This window comes from Parasteatoda tepidariorum, chromosome 1, assembly GCF_043381705.1.
Source record: "Parasteatoda tepidariorum isolate YZ-2023 chromosome 1, CAS_Ptep_4.0, whole genome shotgun sequence".
NCBI classification, from domain to species: domain Eukaryota; kingdom Metazoa; phylum Arthropoda; class Arachnida; order Araneae; family Theridiidae; genus Parasteatoda; species Parasteatoda tepidariorum.
The window spans coordinates 49,723,341-49,743,978 of NC_092204.1; the positions used below are offsets into that span (position 1 = coordinate 49,723,341).

At 28.0% G+C, this 20,638-nt stretch overlaps 1 protein-coding gene across 6 annotated transcripts in view; it reads left to right on the plus strand.

Moving 5' to 3' along the window:
• Positions 1-20,638, plus strand: part of LOC107438736 (uncharacterized) — a 77,435-nt gene that overhangs the window by 4,748 nt on the left and 52,049 nt on the right. For 2 of the 6 annotated variants that reach the window (XM_071179968.1, XM_071179986.1), the window contains exon 1: positions 2,396-2,639. The exons of 3 other annotated variants lie outside the window; for them this stretch is intronic. The gene's annotated coding sequence lies outside the window, so the exon portion shown is untranslated. Of the gene's footprint in view, positions 1-2,325; positions 2,640-20,638 lie in introns of those variants that run through there. One more of the 6 variants, XM_071179965.1, reaches the window with a different exon arrangement.

A 20,638-nucleotide genomic window follows, 5' to 3' on the forward strand; every position in this document is an offset into this window, starting at 1 on the left:
CAACTGCTTGATCACGATGCAGTCCGGACCACTTGATCGTCACTTTATTTTCGATGATCTAGTCTACATTCTAGTTTCGTGATTCTGGTTAACAATCTCCTACAATGCAACTACGATGAGGTTTCGTAAATAAGGAAACATTTTCGTCATGTATTAGAGAGTTCGTGTTTCATGACAAATCACGTGTTTTCATGCCGAAATGATTCTCCAATTTGCGAAATACAACTCGAGAATTGCTGAATCGTCAAATATGAGAGTTTTATTTCTGAGAGTGAACACTCAAGCTAATTATAATAATTTAGGCAGGAAGATTACATCAATTCATAGTTATTAATCCTACTATATATTAATCTATATAAAAAAATACAAATTTTTACTTTAGAATTTAGAAAGTGTTTTTGGTCTTTCATAAAACTGTAACTGCGGTTGCTCTCTTTAGAATTTTAAAATTTAATGATGGAATTGTTCTATAAGTGGATTTCCCACATAATTACAATTCTAAGTTTGTAGCTGCTATTCTTGATACATTCAAAAATATTCAGTAATATCTATTTATCGCAGTATTAAGCAATATTTAACCCTTTCATCCCTCCCGCATGATTTTAAAATACACCCCTGTGGGAAGCGCAAAAGACATTATTATATGCTGGCACTGCTGTTATAACGATGGAAACACTAGTTCCCTTTTCAATTTCGTGTTGTCATCTATGATTGGCACTTAGCCAGGGTGAGAGCGCCAAAGATAATTTCAAGCTATGGACAATGTAGAAATGTATCACAATAGGACGAGAAAAGAGAACCCCTACATTTCTGAAGAATGCGGTGTACCCTTGTACATTGTAACATGCTCTTTTTCTTTCAATGGCAAATAACACCATTAAATTTCACTTTCCTTATGACTGCAAATGGTTCTTTAAAAAGTATACTTTTCACTCCTAAAGTTTGAATGTGAAACATGAAATTTGGTAAAATAAAATATTAAATATTATTGTGTATTGCTAATACCTTAAATGCTATTCTTTAATTGTTAGTAGAACATGAAAACTGGGAGAAAATCAATAGCTCATGAAAGGACTGATATTTTAATGTGAAATATATGAGTAAAGGTAAAAATAACGAATGAAAACATTTTCAAATTGTAATGAAAAAGTAAGAATTAGTTGTTAAAAAATGAAATATTTCTATGCTCATAAACTAGTATTAGTAAAGACCCGTTTATGAACTCGTGTTAAATTACATTGTTTTGTTGTTTTTTAAAAAAGAAATAAGAGCATATAATAAAATTTTTAATTTAGTCATCAGCTTTCAGTTAGTAAGAAACTCTTGACATCTATTCTGTGTTTTGAGTTTTTGAAAATGAACTACTTTCTTTTTGATATTTTAATAAATATCAGTATTTTTACATTTAGTTTAGTTTTTTTTTTAAACATATATTTAACAGTCTTTTGTGATTTTTCTATTTAAAACTTAAATTCGTACTTTTAAATCTAAACTAGTATTTACTTAGTTTTGAGATCCACTTCCAATAGCTCTTATATATTCGCCTACAAATATTTAATTGAAAGTTTTTTTATAAAGGTATTTTTAAATATTCATACAATTAAAATATAAAATAATGTATCTGGGAAATAAATAAAAAATATTTGAACATATAAATTGTGTGAACTCTAAATTGCAAGCTAAAAACCCTTTGCAACACGATTACTATTTTAAATTGTAAGTTGTCCTCAAAAGTGAATTATTTGATCATAAATTAAAATGAAAAATTGGATAAAATAGCTGTATTAGCAAAATTTTTATTCAGCATTTACCTAATTGTACATTGAAAACATATTTGAGATTTTATAATTGATTGTCTCATACGCAAATAGTTTTCGTATTAAGTGTATTCTTTATTATTGTTTGAAATTTTTCTTTAACTTAAACGATTATAGTATTTAAATTCATTTCTATCGTTCAATTTTTAGTAAAATTTATTAAAAAAAAGATAAGAAGAAGGAGTTAAAAACATTTCTTAGTAACCGAAAAAAGAAAGGAAAAATTCGAATATAGTTTTGAAAAAGTCACCACACCGAAAATAAAAACATAAAATAGATAAAACTCTCCTTTGCAACATTAGTGCTCGCTATTTAGACTAAAAACTTCATATAAAAAGATCTATTCGTCTAAAGTTAACTACTTCTAGACGAAATACAAACGTAACAAAGATAGAAGAAAGACATACTAGATATCTTCTACAAACATACAATGACATGAGCTATCACGAAAATACTTGCGCCATTTTTATTCATATTTTACTTAAGGGATGGCAACGAGGGAAGGCACAGTGAAAGAGATGGAACAGTCACGCAAGCCACCAATGAAAAATTCTAAACTGACGGAAGAAATTGTCGATAAACGTCATAGGTTGACAAGAAGAGCAGAAAGTTCCGAGTTCCGATTTGGGGACCCAATCATTCAAAACTTTTTGATGAAAGCCATCGCTTGAAAAAATAGAGACAGAATAAAAAGAATATTTTGGGGAAGTAAAAATAATAGCTTTCAATAGAAATTTTGAAAATAATTTGCAGTTTAATATCATTGACATATTATTTCAAGATTTTAGGAACTAGTCTATAAAGTTTGCAGAAGTTTATTAGGTAAGTAATTTATTGGGTTAGTTTTTAACACTAAAAATGCTAATTATGACTAGAAATAGGTATATAGATCCCAATTTAATTACATTGTATGGAACGAAAATGTTTAAGAAATAATAATAGAAAAACTTTGTAAGAGATGTTACATTTGAAGCAAAAAACTTCAAGCTCCTTCAAAAAAAAAATTTTTTCAAGCGAAAAACTTTAATCTTTTCAATCTTTCATGCGTATTCTTCAATGATTCAAACATTTCAAATACATAAATAAAAAAAACTAGTTTATAAATTTCTCCGAATTCTTTAAAATTGTTTTGTCAGAAAACGTTTTGCTTTAAAAATATCAAATAGAAACTTAGACTTATTATTCATAAAGAACAATTGAATTTTTTTAATTTCTCCGGTGATAACCTCAGTTTTTATCAAAAAAAACTTAACTCCTTATACCCAAAAACTAAACTCTTGTTTTGTATTAAGAAATAAGAATTTCGAATGTCGTTAAATATCATAACAAATTTCTATTCAAATTTAATCGTTGTATGTAGAACTTGGAAATGAGTTAACTTTAAAAAATTAATTCCCAAATGCAAAAAGAATGAAATATATAAAAATTTTAAAAAATCTAGACTGAGGAAAAAAAATTATCGGGAAAAAGTATAACGCAATAATTCAACATCATAATGATAACACTGAACAAGAATACATTTAAACTATTTAGAATTTTGCATTGAAATTAAGTTTTTCTGCATTAAATAGCAAGAAATTGAAATATCTATGATATAAAAAAATTGATTTTAAGCTGCACTGCATCGGTGATGATAAAATACTAAAACTCCATAGGATCAATTCCGAAATGCATAAAAAAAAATATAATAAACTTTCCAATAAAAATAATAAACAAGATTAAATGTTAAATTTTTGAATTTTTATTTAACGATAAACATTTCAAAATTGAAATATAGATATGAAAAAAAAAAATCCATTTTAAATTGTGCTTTATCCATGAAGATAGAACTGTAAAACTCCATTAAATTGATTTTCAAACTCAGGTGGGAAAATGCAATTTTTAACAAATAAAATGTTTTGATACAACATAGCAATAAAACATGTAACACTGTGTACAATGAACAAGATTAAATTTAAACTTTCTGAACTTTTATTTTGATTGAAGTATAGATGTCTTAAAAACAATTTCAGTTTGAATTGTAATTTATCGTTTAAGATTAAATTTAAGAATAAATTAAGTCTATACGAATTCTCCTACGCAGGAAAATGCAATTTTTTAAAAAATATAATGTTACGATTCTATACAGCAATAAAAATAATAAATAAGAATAAATTCAAATCTTCATAAAATGGAATAAATTTAAATGTATTAAATATTAAAACACTGAAATATTGGTTATCTTAAATATTTTGGGCTATAAATTGTACTTCATCATTAAAGATGAAAAAGGTCGTAAAATTATAAATGACTATGAAAACAATGAACTTGAATAAACTTAAATTTCTTGGACTTTTTATTTTGCATTAACCATTTGACGCAGATCGTACAACGGTGTCCCTTTTATATATTTTTCCTCTGACGCTCTAATTACAAGCAAAAATATTTTTTGATATTTTTTAATTATAAAAAACAGTCTATAAACTAGAACAAATATGTTAGAATGTCAGAATCGTATTTGTACTAAAATATAAAATCCAAAAGAAGTTGTTTTAATTTTTTTTTCACTCCTATTCAAAAAATTATCTATAATTGATTTTGTAAGTTAAAGAAATTTCAAAGAGGACTATCTATTTCTCTAAATAACTGCAAATAAGTGAACATTTGAAAAATTATTGTTTGAAAGTGAGCCGTGTTTGGAAGACTTTTACCTTCTCGGAGAAAAAAACTGCTTGTTTCATGCTGTATTTCACAATCATAAATTATTAAAATACTAAATATAAAATTTTTTCTCTTATTTTTACCTAAATTAATGCAAAATAGGGAAAAATAGTATTAAAAATGTTTAATGAAACTACTTTAAATTTTATTTCATCATTAAAGATAGAACCAGAATCATAAAATAAATGAATTCTATAAAACTAATTCTTCAACGCCGAAAAAGTAGTAAAAAAATGCAATTTTGAAAAAAATAAATGTTAACATATCAACTATGAAAGCAATGAACTATGAAAACAAAGAGCTTGAATAAATTTAAAATTCTTTAATTTCTATTTTGTATTAAAAATTAGAAGTTGAACTATCGATGTCATAAAAAATTAGTTTTAAACTATATTTTATCACTTAAGAGAGAATCATAAAAGCCTAGTAAAAAATTTCTCTAAAACTCTCTTTAACGTAGATAGACATTCTAAAATTTCGAAACACCGCATTAAATAAATAGCGAGAAAAAATTATTATAGCTGGATAAATAGCTGGAAAAATAGCAAGAAAAATAATTTTTAAAAAGTAATATATTATGGTACAAACTAGAACTATAACAATAAAAACAATTAATTAACTTTTATGACTTTTACTTTGATTACTTTGATAACTTTGATTTACTTCGATCAGTAAAAAATTTAAATATCAATAACACAGAAAAATAATTTTAATTTTTAACAATACTTCATATTCAAAGACAGAAAAGTGAAATGCCTTGATAATAGAATTGTTTTGATGTAATATAGCTGTGGAAATTATTTACTTAATTCTCACAGAAAGATAATGGCTTTACATTGCATAATGTTTATGCATTACATTAATGTTTTGATGATGTATTGATGAAAACACTTGTAACCTATGCAAACTTCAGCTTTATATAGTTCAAATATTTTTTGAAAATAATTTCAGTACTAAATGAGAAACATAAAGCAAATTCAGATTTTTTGGTGATGTTGAACAGTACTATTAATTCTTAAGTCATGCATAAATTTTATCATAAATTTTGCATAATTTTATCATAAATTTTGATCTTAGGAGGAAATGAAATGTGGGAAATTATTGTTTTAAAATAAGCGTTGAACAGTCGACCCAATTCTGAATTTACTACTATCAATCTTTCAACTCTGTAGTCTTGTAATTTTGAATCCTGCCCCGAAGACAAGGGAAACCTAAATCATGCATAAGGAAAAACTAGGCATTCGTGGAAGACTTTTTGCTAGAACTAACCCGTATTTGTGTTACATATGCGTAAACCACTAAAAACTCCCACGATCAGCCTGACTGCGAGAGGATTCCAACCCATGATCCTACCGCTGATAATATTTTATGTCAGCACTGTGGTCGGTGCGAGCCGGGGGCAGAAATCGTATCAAGAAGCCAAAGCTAGGATTCGAACCTGGGTCACCTCATTGGGAGACGAACGCTCTATACCCTGAGCCATCGCGCCTTTTTCGAACATTGTTATCACAAAAGTCCTCGTGAAACAAAAAGATTAATTATAGTTTAATATATATATATATATATATATATATAAATGCAGTTAATGCAGTTATGCGCAGTTATATATATATATATANAGACGACCACTCATGCCATCCCCCCCCACACATATATATATATATATATATGAAAACAAATTGTTTTTGCGCTTATTCTAAAGCAAAATAAAAATTAATTCCTAAATATTTATTCGAAGGCTTTTTATTATACTATTCAACATTATTTAACTAAATCTAAAGGCCCGTTTTAAGTTAAAGGTATTTCGTTCTTGGAGAAATTAAAACGGAAGCAATAATCATTAGTTAAAGTAATGTGTTTAAGCGGAAAGTTATCATTTTCTGTGACTGAAAATCTTATTTTTCTTCAAGATAATGACCTTTATCATCGATTTGTAATATAAAACCTTTTTTAATACTTATTTTCCGTGGAAATGCCAATTGAACCACGGCAAGGTCTAATTTAGAATACGTACAAAATGTATCGGTAAATGTTTCTAGGTAACTGAATCATCTCAGAAACATTTTCTTAAAACGTTAAGAAATTATACAGAAATTACACGAAACACTAAAGCTATTATTCAGTATGTAATATTTGAGAATTATTGTATTGAAAGTTTGCCATGAATTTCCCTTTTAAACGTACTTCATTTGAAATTATTTTAAATGTAATTGACTTTGTTGTATTTTATCGGCTCTAAAAGTTTAGAGTCTAAATTCTAAATTATTGTTGAGGCATTTGTGTTATTTTAATAATCTTAATTACAACAGTAAACTGTTCAATAAAGTGGTTAATTTTGACAATTTTTAAATATTTATTAAAGTGAATAGTACAGATAAGTATTTTTAACATTTGTTTCTTATCTGAAGTATTCACTTAAGAAACATATTATGTATGGATTAAAAATTAAATATAAAATTAATTCCTAATTCTTCATTCCCATTACTTTCTAAACTATTTACTCATATTTTGTCATTTATGCCACATTAACGTTTTCTAAATTTCTAAATTTTACATTCATCTTATCTACTTTGAAATTTTTGACATTATTTATATTTAGTAAATCTGCATGCAGATTTTTTTTTAAACTTTATATTCCCTATTTTATGTATGTTACATACACATTTTCTACATCTCTAAATTTTTTATCTTTTTATTTTTTTTTCTACGCTAAGAGTCTGGTCAAAACATTCATAATATGGTAAAAAGTACCGTGTTTCTAACTCAATGGGAACACCAAAACGCTCAGTAGTGTTTCCCGATGCGTTTTGGTAAAATTAACAAAATATGATTTTATAATGATGGGATAAAATTTGGTGATTTTATCTTGACACCTTAGATAATGGCAAAAAAACATTTATTCGGTTATCTATACTTTTTAGTTTTGTAATTTTTACAAAATGTTTGGTAATAAAAACAATAATTTTGAAAACCAGAATTTCCGGTAAACCTTTACCATATGAACGGAAAAATTACCAAGTGAATTGTTTAAACACCGTATTTTTTGGTTTTCATTACCACAATTATGGTTTTATTTAACTGAAATTTCACTACCGTACAGTTCAGAGATTATCTCGTATTAAAAGAATTTTTTTTCTCCGTGTGTACCTCTAAATTTTATAATCAATTTTTCTGCTTTTCTAAAAGTTAACTAAATTCTATGTGCGCTTTTTCTAAACTTCACACTCTAAATTTTACATATGCTTCATTTTCATTTTCTACATCCCTAAATCGTACATTAATGAATTTTTAATTAATTTTTTAACTAATTTTTATAAGAGCTACATTCATATTTTATACATTCTTATACAAAACTGAGAAAATTACAGTAAAAAGTACTAGCACAATGACTACATCAGCCTTAAAATCCATTTCACCGCAAAAATTATTTTTACCGTAAAATTTTATACCGTAATTTTTAAAACGATATTTATTTAATTACAGTAATTCAGTAACTTTGCACTAAATATTACTGTCAAAATCCCGGTATATATTACTTTTTATTCAGTAAAATTTTTACGGCAAATATGGACTTTACACTAAAAAGCACTAGCACCCTGAGTGCCAGTACTTTTCACCGAACTTGATTCAAAATTGTTTTACTGAGAACATTCTACGAATTTTCTAAAAGATAAGCGATCAAACTTCACAGAACTTATCAGATGTGATTATCAGATTATGATACAAAAAGTATTAAAACATATTTTATTCTAAAAATGTTTCAATTTTAAAATGTAACACAAATAAAAATTGTGCGAGGTTTCTCGAATCAATTGGAAAAAACCACTTTATTAAATTTTCAAAATACCGGTGTTTCATCTAAAATTTGAGCTGAATCTAAAAAAAAACGAAGAAACTTCAGTGCTTTTTGTCTAGACCATAATATGAATAAAACAATATTTCACAAACTTTAAATATCGTTTTTTCGTACACGTGTTTTCGTATTTATACACTGAATAGCCAACATCAATTCATTGCAGTCAAAACACATGCGTGTAATTAACTAATGTAATTTTTTGTTTTTCGCAAAATTTCTTAATATTTTTATAATTTTTAACTAAATAAATAATAAACTTATATTTTTATAAAAGTCCGATAATAATATCTGATTATTCAAAGACTATAATTATTAAACATAACTACACATTTTTTTCAGAAATCTCCCGTGTTTATCATTTAATTCAATTAGAAAACTATAAAAATTTTCTTAATTGTAATGGTAGATTATTTGATTAAATTTTTAAATTAATTCGTTAAAATGCTAATAATAAATCTCCTGTTTTAAGAGAGTACCATTTATAGTTTATAAAATCATATTTTATCTTTATTAAAGCTTATTTTTTTCTATTTTAACTTATATTTTTTTGCGAAAATTGGGAAATTTCATGTATTTTAATCTCTTTTATAATTTAGTAGGTGATGAAGTTTAATAAGTGTTTTAGTTGTTATAAATATTTCAATTTTAACATGTTTTGCTTAGTACTGAATAAAAATAGTTTATTTTTACAAAATATAATTCAATTTTTAAAGCCTTTTCTAAGTAATTGTTTATTTGTGTTAAATGTAACAAATTACGAGAGTTTTAAAATTTAATTACAACCTATGCATGCTTTAATAACTGCGAAAATACACTGTACAAAAATTAAATTTACAGAAAAAAATTGTCACAAAGTGTTCCAGTATAAAACCACTTATTTCATAGAAAAATACCATTATTTAAAAACGGGGGCCTATTTTTTTAAGCAGATAAGTACTGTTATTTTAATAAACAAATTCCGTTATTGTAACAAAGGAAATCTGTTATTTTGACAAAAGAAAATCCACCAAATAGCTATGTCAGCATCGTGGTCGGAGGGAGCCGAGAGCAGAATTGGCCCGGCCAGACAACGCTGAGATTTGAACCCGGTTGCCCTCAAGAAGAGACGAGTGCTTTGTCCTCTGAACCACGCAGCTCTGGTATTAGGTTTGTTTGTTTTTATCACCGTCAGTAAGCAACCGGTTCAATTTTGAGCATACTACTGCTAACGTTCAACCTAGTAACCTTGTAATTTTGAACTCGATCCTAAAAAATAAGAGAACTCCTGGATCAAGTTTTGGAAAAAATTTGTCTTCGTGAAGGAACTTTTTTAGATGGAACTAAACCGCATTTGTTTTACATTTAGAGGAAAGTCACGAAAACCTCCCACGGTTAGCTTTACGAAAAAGGGATTCTAACGCACCTCATAGGGAGGCGAGATTTCTATGCCTTGAGCCATCACGGCTTTAGTAATAGGTTATTTCGTTTATATATATAANATATATATATATATAACCGGCGTTTAACAACTTACCCAATTCTGAGCTTACGACTATTAATGATCAACTCCGTAGCCTGGCACACTTGCACTCAACCCAAGAAACAAGGTAACTTCCGGATCAAACTTTGGGAGAAACTAGTCTTCATAGAGGATCTTTTTTTCTGGAACTAACCCACACTTTCGTTACATGGTGGGGAAAGCCACGAAAACTTCTCACTGTTAACCGGATGGCAAGGGCTTTTAACCCATGATCCGCCTACCACTGAAGATATTTTATGTCAGAACTGTGGTTGGTGCGAGCCAGAAGCAGAATTCAGAATCAACCAATCACCGCTGGGATTCGAACTTGGCCACCTCACTGGAAGGCAAAAGCTCTATCCCCTGAGCCACTGCGGCTCAGTATTGGGTTATGAAGAAAATTCTTAAACTGTTTTTATCTCAAAAATTGTATTCATTAAAATCATGTTTAAGTGTAAAAATGCTTAAAACTATGTTGGTCGACTTTCCGAAAATTTAAATGCAGATAATAATCAGGTACAGTATCAATTTGACAGAGAAATCGTATCGCAATTCTATTTATGCGATGTTCAAAGCCATAAAATTATTTCTAAAAGACAAGAGCGAATATGTAAAATTATTGTAAAATTATTTGATAAAGGCTAAAGTCATCTTACGGTAAGCAGAACTGCATGACGAAAACTCGAATTTAAATTAATAGTTTTATCCGTATAGATTTGGGCAGAAAACAGATAACTGTTTTCTTTTTTTTTTTTTTTTTTTTTTTTNTTTAAAGTGTATCCAACTGTTTTTTTTTTTTTTTTTTTTTTTTTAAACTATATCTTTAAAACCTCAAATGTCAAATATAAGAAGGAAGTCAGTAAAAAAGCGGGAATTTCTTGCTGGTAGCGGTTAAGGATTAAAAACAGATAGAAAAACATGTATTTATATTTAAACGGTGTTTTTTCTCAGTAAAAAAAAATTTTTTTCTCTGTAGAATTTACAGTTATTTTTTACATTGCAGAAAATTTTATGTTCGTGAATTTCTTTGAAATGTAATTGTTGTAAATATTTCAATTTTAACACTATTTGCTTTTTACTGAATTAAAATAATTTATTTTTATAAAATACAAATCAAATTTTTAAGACCTTTCTAGGTAATCATTCATTTGTATTGCAAATTGAGAGAGTTTTAAAATTAAATTTCAACCTAATCATTTTTTAATAAAGCAGAAAATATAATACGTCACACATAAAATGCTAATGCGACACTTAGTCTAGCAACTGCAGAAACAACTTGTCTTTTAATAATACAAAAGAACAATGTCTATAAAAAATCTTATTTTTTTTAACCATTTGAAACAACATAACACAACATAATGTGAAATTTAAATTTTCAAAAAAACAACAATTTTCCAGCTCATCAATAACTTTTATAACACTAAACCAAGATCAAAAGCTATAACAAGCCTACAATTCGTGAACTTGATATAAGATTATTTGTTTTTAAGTCGATTTTTAGAAGATATTAATTTTCAAATTTTTCTCATTTTATTTCAAATTATTTTAATATATTTTATTATTATTTATTGCACAGGCCGGGATAGCCTAGTTGGCAGGGAGCTGGACTCACATTTGTGAGAACGGGAGTTCGAATCCAGCTGTCCGAAGACTCCCCGTGCAGTAAATGATGACTGGTGCACGTTAAATCTGTCGGGTCACAAAGCAACACCTCCTAGAAGTAGGAAGGCCTCAGCACGGATCAATTTAGTAGTCCGATGTGACGAAGTGAACTGCGCAGTAGATGAAAAATAAGAAAGATGTCATTACGTTCGGGGTACTAAGCTGCGCAGTGGTTTAAAATACGAAATATGTCATTACGTTTGGACTACTAAAGGATATTTATGGTAACCCGTGCTGAGGCCTGCTCTTTTCTAGAAGGTGTTGCGCAAAGTCCCTCATGTTTCCGTAACAAATCAATACCTCTGGGGGCACTAAATTGGAGATTGATCGTTCTCTGGTTAAGGTCAAAATTACGATCTGTGGAGGAATGAATGGATGTATGAATAGATCCGCCCTATAAACGGGTCTGACGTATGGGTGTGACAGAAATCAAATTCTTGGCCATAGATGTAGCCGCTTGAAAACAAGAACAATGGCACCCCCTTTGTCTTAATGGCCAACGACAACAACAACAACAATTATTGCACTCATTGCCTTCATTTGGAGCAAATCTAAGTCACATAACTTTCAGTTTCATTTATATAAGCATGTTGATTTTTTTGGTCATATGCCTGTTTAGGCAATGGGGGTGCGATTGTTCCTGTTTTTCAGTGGCGCCATCTATGGCCAGGAATTCGACTTCTGCCACGCCATTCACACAACCACAACCCGTTTATAGGGCGGGTCACATTCACACACAAAGGAGAAAGGACATAGAACACACAGAGACAGAAAGAAACATCCATGCCTTGCCCGGGATTTGAACCCAGGACCTTTCTGATGCAAGGACAGTTCCCTGCAAGCATGTTGATGAAAATATAAATTAACTGAATTTTGAATCTGAACATCTAAAAATATTCATAAAATTCTGAGTAAAGCTTTAAAAAATTTAGGTATACGAAAGAAAATATGATACAATTTTTTAAAGTCACCATCCACACATACAAAGAAATTAGATAACAAGGCATAATAAAAGTAGTTTTTTTTTCCTATTCAGCTTTATCTGTAAATTTCTTTTTACTATAAGAACTTCAAAAACTATTTTCAAGCGAAATGTTATTTTCTATTTTTTAGAATGACCAACCATTTAGATTTTCATAAACTAAAAGCAAAAAGTTTCAGTTTGACAAACGCCAAAATTTTAAATTGTCATGTATCATAAATTTAAATAAAAAAAATATACAATACGCAAAGAAATAAACACCTTGAAATTTTGATCTAAGGATCGAATTTTCAAGCATGAAGACTCAATCTTAGCGCTTCTAATAATACAAAAACCTTGTATTAAACCATATCGAAGGCCAAACCTTAAATATGCTAATTAATTTGTAAAAATGGTTTTAGTTACAAAATCAGACACAAAAATGCAATTTCAATAAATAAACAAACCTTTTATTTATTGATTGATTTATCTATTTATTGATAGTTTTGGATACTTGGCCTACAAAACATGGGGGGGGGGGGCGGGAAAANGTCGGGATCTGGAAAATATGGTCCCAATAGTTTGTGCAGGAGAGCAGTTGACAGTTTGGACCTTTCAATGCTAATTTTACTTTTTGCTTATCGCGCCATAACTCGAAAATGTTTTAAAACTTTTGCGCACAATTATAAATTTGCTTGTCCACGCATAATTTTATGCAAAAATTATTTATTGTTTCATTATTTTTTTATTCAAAAAAATTTTGAGTTGTAAGATTTACATATTTTTTCATAATTTTAAACAATGTAATTGAAGAAGTGAAAGTCAGCGTTTGAACGACATCGGTCTAACTGTTCTAAGGAATTAATTTCTAAATTTACCCTTTTTTTAAAATTTGACCGATTCAGAACGAAACCATTCAGAACGTTTAAGAAGCCATTTTACTGATTTCGTTCAAATTTTGTAATTAGCCATTTACATATTACATTCCTTGAAATGGTTTAAAAACTGCTTTCTAACTTTTAATAAATAAATAAATAAATAAATAACAATTATTAAAAATTATTGTTTGCAGGGAATTATCTTCGGGTGAATGAATTTTATAATTACGTGCAAAACTTTTTCGATTTTCTTATAAAATTCTCGTGATATGGTGAGATTGGCAAAAATTAAAATTTGCATTAAGTAGTCCGACCGTTCTCCTGGCCAAACTATTGGGTGCATATTTTCCACATTACGGTTACCACCCCTCGTATTTTAAAAGTCAAAAATCAAAATCCGCTAAAAAAATTAAGCTCATTCAGAGAAAGTACGTTTTAGTCTCTGATTCCTTAACTTAAAATACCGTCTGCTCTAATTAATTAGCATATTTAAGGTGAGGTTCTCGAACCATTAAGAGTGAGTCCTATAACACGAAAATCCGATTATTAGATCAAATGCGGTGTTCCGTTTTTCCTTTTTTATTTTTTTCCATGCAGTACACAAAATTTTTCTGTTATCCAAACAATAAAAAGTAACATATAATGTCAAGGAAAAATATGTTATCTTCTTTTTTGTGTCAGATTATTTTTTTCGTATTGGATTCGTGAGTTTTTGAAATAATATAAAGCATTTATTCGTGTAATTTTGTAAAATACCAGGTATTTTTCAGCATTTTTCTGACCCCATTCCACTGATGAATTCAAGTTCCGTGACACTCTCATCTGAATAATAAATTTCGTTCTCGCAAAAAGAAAAAAAGAAGAAGAAAAAGAGTTTGCAATCCAACAGAACAAAATCAATGTTTTTTGTAGAACAAACGTAGACAGGCAGACGTGAGCCAGTTTAGATAAACATTTTAGCATATTTAACAAATTCTTGACGCTTGACCAATGGCATCTAACTTATTGCATGCTTTATAAAGCGAGATGTTGTAAGCGCTTGCGTGATAAAATACAAAACGTTTCAAAATACCCTTACATAACACTAATTATGCTTTCCAGGAACGTACTCGTTTTTTTAAATACTTAATAGTAGCACGTTTAAGTTAAGAGATGCTATACTATGTATTTTTATAAAGAGTGTATTTCTCCTTTATTTGCATTCATTCCAACGTGCTTCATTTAAAAATAAACTAACCGTTTAGCCGATTTTTAACGATTTCATTCATAGCACGATTTAATAAAAGTTGTATTTAATTTAAAGTATTAAATAATTGCTAAAGTATTTAATTAGCGCCAAGAAATATAACAGTGACGATAAAATATAAAATCAACAATATAACGATTTTTCAAAATATAATTTAAAAAAAATATTATTCTAATGTGATTAGCATAGATCCGCGATGGCTCAGGGGATAGAGCGTTCGCCTTCCTATGAGGCGAACCGGGTTCGAATCCCTGTCGATACAAATTCCGCATCCGACTTGCACCGACCACAGTGCTGACGTGATGTATCCTCAGTGGCAGACGGATCATGGGTTAAAGTCCCCTTGCCGTCAGTCTAACCGTCGGAGTCTCTCGTGGTCTTCCTCTCCATGTAACGCAAATGCGAGTTAGATCCATCAAAAAGTCCTCCACGAAGGAAAATTTCTCCCAATACTCGATCTAGGAGTTCCCTTGTGTTCTGAATTGGGTTCAAAATTACAAGACTACGGAGTTGAACATTAGTAGTCGGAAACCCATGAGATTGGGTCGGCTGTTCAACGACTGTTATAAAATAAAATAAAATGTGATTAGCATTACTTAAATTAGCTTATAATTCAGCAGTATTAAATGGTAGACTCAGTTTTCTTTATTAAAGCACTTAGAAGCAGTTTCTGGAAAATTTCGTTCTGATTGCAAATCCTCATTGAAAGTTTCTCTTTATAACTAATTATTTTTAAATTCTTATGAATTTATAATAATACTAATTTAAAACGATGAAAAAATTCCATAATTTTCATCCCTGTTCGTGTTTGCAATCACTCACTATATTTTTAGTGATTTGTATCTTTTATCAGATATGTATTTTTTCTGACTGGCACACAAGTTTTTATTTAATGTATTTCTGAAAAAGTTTTAAAAGTTATGATAAATTTAGAGGCTGTAAGAATTTTTTTATCATACAAATCAATTTTGTTTGAATCGTAAAGTGATAAGCTTCATATTAATATTGATAATCTTAACTGTTCAAATGCAATTCATAATAAGACTAAGCATAGTTATAAATTTATAAGAAAGTTTGAAACATGCACAGTGATATTGATTCGTCAAAATACAATAACCTTTGTCTAAGACGGATACCTCATAAAGCGAAATTCCGTCTAAAACGGAATCGAGACTAGTTTTTTTGTAAAAAATATTAATTCCGTTTGCATTAGCAGAAACCGGAAAAAACGAGGAACAAAAAGTTACTGTGACTGTTTAAAAAGTCATTCCAAAGCATATTTTGTATTACTAAAATAAACTGCTGTAATCATTAAGTATCTTCAAGACATTTTCTAATAAAATGTGACTGTATTTATTTATAAGTTCCCTAAACAATAATCGCTTACACGTTGCTGTCGACTGCAAATTTAATGGCGAAAGTATAAAACATGAGTTAAATTAAAAGTCATTCAAGATTTTAAAAAATACAATGGAAAACTCACTTTTCTAGATGATGTTAGACATTTAAATAGATTTAAGTCAAAATATGAACTTTTTATAGATTATGAATATGAAAAACCTTATAACTTCATAACTATTCGTTCTATCAACTTCTTATTAGTCCTTTAAAATTTACATAAGTACGTCTTTTACAACTTTGATACACTTCTTCTGAAGACGCACTGAAAAAAAATATGGTTAAAACTACCGGAATATAGTAAAATTTACAATGTTTCTGGATCTATGGAAACATCAAAACGCTCGCAATTTTCACTGAAGCACTCTGACAATGATTTTAGCTAAATTTAGTATTAAATATGGTTTCCACATATGTGATTAAATTTAGTAGTTTCATCATGATACCTAAAAGCATGGCATAAAAACCATTTATACGGTTAAATTTACGTTTCGGTTTTATATTTTTTACTAAATGTGTGGAAATAAGAGCTATAATTATAAAAACTGGAATTTCCAATAAACCGTTACCATATGAACCGAAAAATTACCAAATAAATTATTAAAATATCGTATATTTTGGGTTTTATGACCAGAATTATGCGGTTTTTTCCAGACATATCATTACCAGATTTTACCAGATTTTTTTTCTCAGTGTAAGAATGTTTAAGAATAAAAATCAACTTTCAAGCTATCAAATAAATTTCAGCTTTCCCCTAAATATTTCCATATTTAAATATTTATGAACTGCCCTACTAAGCATTCTTTCTGTATAAGATTTTTATGCACTATTTTTTTTTTTTAATAATTTTGCACAAATGGAAATCCTAATATTTTTTTTATTTTTTCAACAAAAAACTTAATTTATTTAAAATGTTTAAACATTTTATCGGAAAACAGCGTCTTAACTTATTTGTTTAACTCATTTACCTTTAAAGAATAAATAAAGAAAGTAAAAAATGCGAAGTTAATATTAAAATAATTTATTCACGATAAATATCATATTCAAATTTCGACATTACATCGTGATATGCAATACAGTATAAAACCTTGTTTCCCCGAAAAAGAAAAAATTTATAACTAACCACAAATTCTTTCTGAAAACTTTTTACGCAAGTATCTAACTACATATATAGAAATATTTTTCAATAAGACATCCTGATAACTATTTCAGTATGTTTCTTTCCATAAAAACAGATATCATATCAAGAATAATATCTGTTTTCTCTAAGAACCTAAAATCGATATCGGCTGACTCTTCTTAGTCTGAAGCCCTAGAGATTTCTAAGTAGAGCATAGAGTCTCTTAACCCGGAAGAAGTTTCGTGAGATATTGTAATTCATCATTCTGTGTAGCACCCTTCTCGAAATTCATAAATACCCACTTACCCAGAGCAAACGCGAACTTAAGAATGCGTACTGTCTTATTTTGGTTATTTATTTTACATCTTGATGTATGTTAAACCTTTTAAAATTTCGACTTTTGAAATTTCTTATGCATTTTTTTAAAAAAAACTGTTTTTACATAAGAGCAAACCTTACTTACAAGAAATAACATCTGACTTCAAATAAAATGCTTTACTTAAAAAGTTTCAGATTAAAATTGTATTTTGGATAAGAAAATATTTTGCTTTCGCAATTTCTTATTTATTATTCTAAATTTTATTTTTATTTATAAATTTAATTTTAAAAAAATAAATAAATGAAAAAGAGACATTATCAGACGTTTCATATTCCTCGACATTAGCTTGTCGGTTTACGTATTGTTTCTGATACAGAGCAAAAAATTCTGGTAGCATCACTGTGCTGTATAGTAATAACATTTCTGGTAAAAATCCATAAATCTGGTTGATAAAATCAAAATATACGGTATTTAAACCATTCATTCGGTGATTTTTTTCCGTTCAAATGGAACGGTTTACCGAAATTTTCCGGAAAAATACAAAAATGAAAACTAAATTTAACCGAATAAAGGGTTTTTATGCCATTCTCTAGAATAAGATAAAAATGACAAAACTTTTACCACTTTTACCAAATTTTATTACTTACTATAATACCATATTTATTGTTAATTTTATCAAAATCATTACCAAAGCGCTTCGGTAACAATTACAGACTTTTTTTGGTATTCCCATAAAAATCAAAACACGGTACAGATTTTACCATATTCTAGTAGTTAAGACTATACTTTTTTTCTCAGTGTAAAAGAAAGCGCTTATGCTTCAAAAAAAAATTAAAAAGACAGTTACAAAAAAAGAAAAGTCTTCAAATAAACTTACTTGCCTAACAAAAAAAAATGCAAGAGAAAGTAATCCTTAAAAATAATTTAAAATATCCTAGAAACTACAATATCTACACTAATGATGAAAAGTTATAAATTTAACTATCTTAAAATTACACGATTGGTTCAATTTCAGTGGAAACGTGGTTTATTTTTAGACATACTTTGAAAGTTGAAGCAAATTAGTGCGATTTTATAGTTCATGTTACAGTTATTCTGTTTCAGTTTTAAGCCAACCTTTTTGACAGTGCAATATAATCAATCTAAAAATATACAATTAGTTTAAAACAGAGTTCTGCCAACAGCCTTGAGTCCAACTGATCCGTAAGGCAGATTTTAATGATGACCAGGCATTTATATTTGCACAAAAAAAAAAATAAAGAAGTAGATAAAATGCGAAACTTCAAGGTGACCGATAAAAAAAATTTCACATTTTTAAATAGGTTTTTTTTAAATGCTTAATATTTCACTATTATATTTAGTTTAAAACTTTCATTCTGTAATTCTCTTTCTATTTCTATTTCAAATTCGTTTCATTCTTCGTTTTAAGAAACAAAATACTTTTACCCAAGATTACAATTAAAATTACGATATTAAAATTATACATTACAATTCGTAGAATGAAGTATTTACAAGGTAATTATTGTTTCCTCAGTGGCTTATATGATTATTTTGCAACGATTATAAAGATGCTTCAATCTCAATTTTATGAATTTAAATTAAGTATCAAAACTAATTTGAATCCTTGGCATACTTTCTTTTTCCTAAAACAGTTCAAAGAAATCAGCATCCTTTCTCGCATTCAGAACGCTTCACTGCCAAAAATATTGAATATGAAAAATCTTCAAAATAAAACTATTTCTGAGTCATCTCATACCATACCAGATCAAAATATTAGAAATGCGTAACCATATTTATTTAATTATTAAAAAATTTTATTACACATTTCTGATTTTATTTTATTTTTAAGTGTTTCTAACGAAAATTAAAAGTTTTTATTCTTAGCAAATATGTATAAATTAATACATCTATTCGTATGATATTTGCAACACCATACAAGTTTTATTGAAACAAACTTTAATAAGAAATCTGATATTTATGATTTTGTATACTTTGTTAATAATTTTGTTATTGTGAATTCCAGTTTTGAGATTAAAAATGCTTTGAAGACCCATCCCGTATGTTACAAGTGATTAACATGCTTTAATTTAAAATCTATATATCAGTCAACTGATTTTAGCTTTAAGATTTAAAGCCATATAATGCACGGGGGAAAGTATTCTGATAAAACTACCGTACTGTATGATAATGATATTTCTTGAAATACTGTATACATTACGAAATATACTATATTTAAACCATTCATTTAGTAATTTTTCCGTTCATAGGGTAACGGTTTACCGGAAGTTCTGGCTTTCAAAATTATAGTTGTTATTACGCAACATTTAGAAAAAATTTAAAAGTAAATTTAACCGAATAAATAGTTTTATGCCAAGCTCTAAGGTATCATGATAAAATTTTCTAAATTTTATCACATACTATAAAACCTAATTTTATGATTAATTATGGCAAAATCATTATCAAAGCGCTTTGGTAAAATATCACCGGGATTTTTGGCTTTCCCATAATACCAGAAACGCAGAAGATTTTCTCATATTCTGGAAGTTTTGACCATACTTTTTTTCTTGTGTTAATAAGGCCGGTATAAGAAATTTCCCGTTTCAGTTTAGATTATTTCTTAGCAGGTCTAAACACATAAAAACTCTTTCGGCTAAAATTTTCGTTAACAAATTTAAAAGCTGACAGATTTTACAACAAAAAATCTTCAAAAAAATATCCCTTTGCCGAATGAAAATTAAGGTAATTCCTTACATAAAATCTCACTTTTTTTTAATCTCTCTCTGTTAAAAAGGTTTCTAGCAACAATAAAAAATACGTAAGAATAGCCCCAATTTATAACTAACGAAAAAATATTCATTTAGTTCAATAATTAATATACGTACTTTATAATGACTGAGAAATTATTTCTCATTTATATTCCGTAAAATACACTAAATGTCATAAATAAAGTATTATATATGTAATATATTATACATTATGTATTATATATAAAGTATTAATATCATTATAAATTATTATATAGAATATAATAAATATTACAAATTTTAATAGTTATTACTAAGCTCTAAGTTATTATTCTCAATTATTAACAATGAACTATAAAAATTCCTCACTTTAAACATCATTGAAACTTTTAAATTTTAAAAAATTTGTTTATAAATTTCACTTAACTTCTTTGCATTT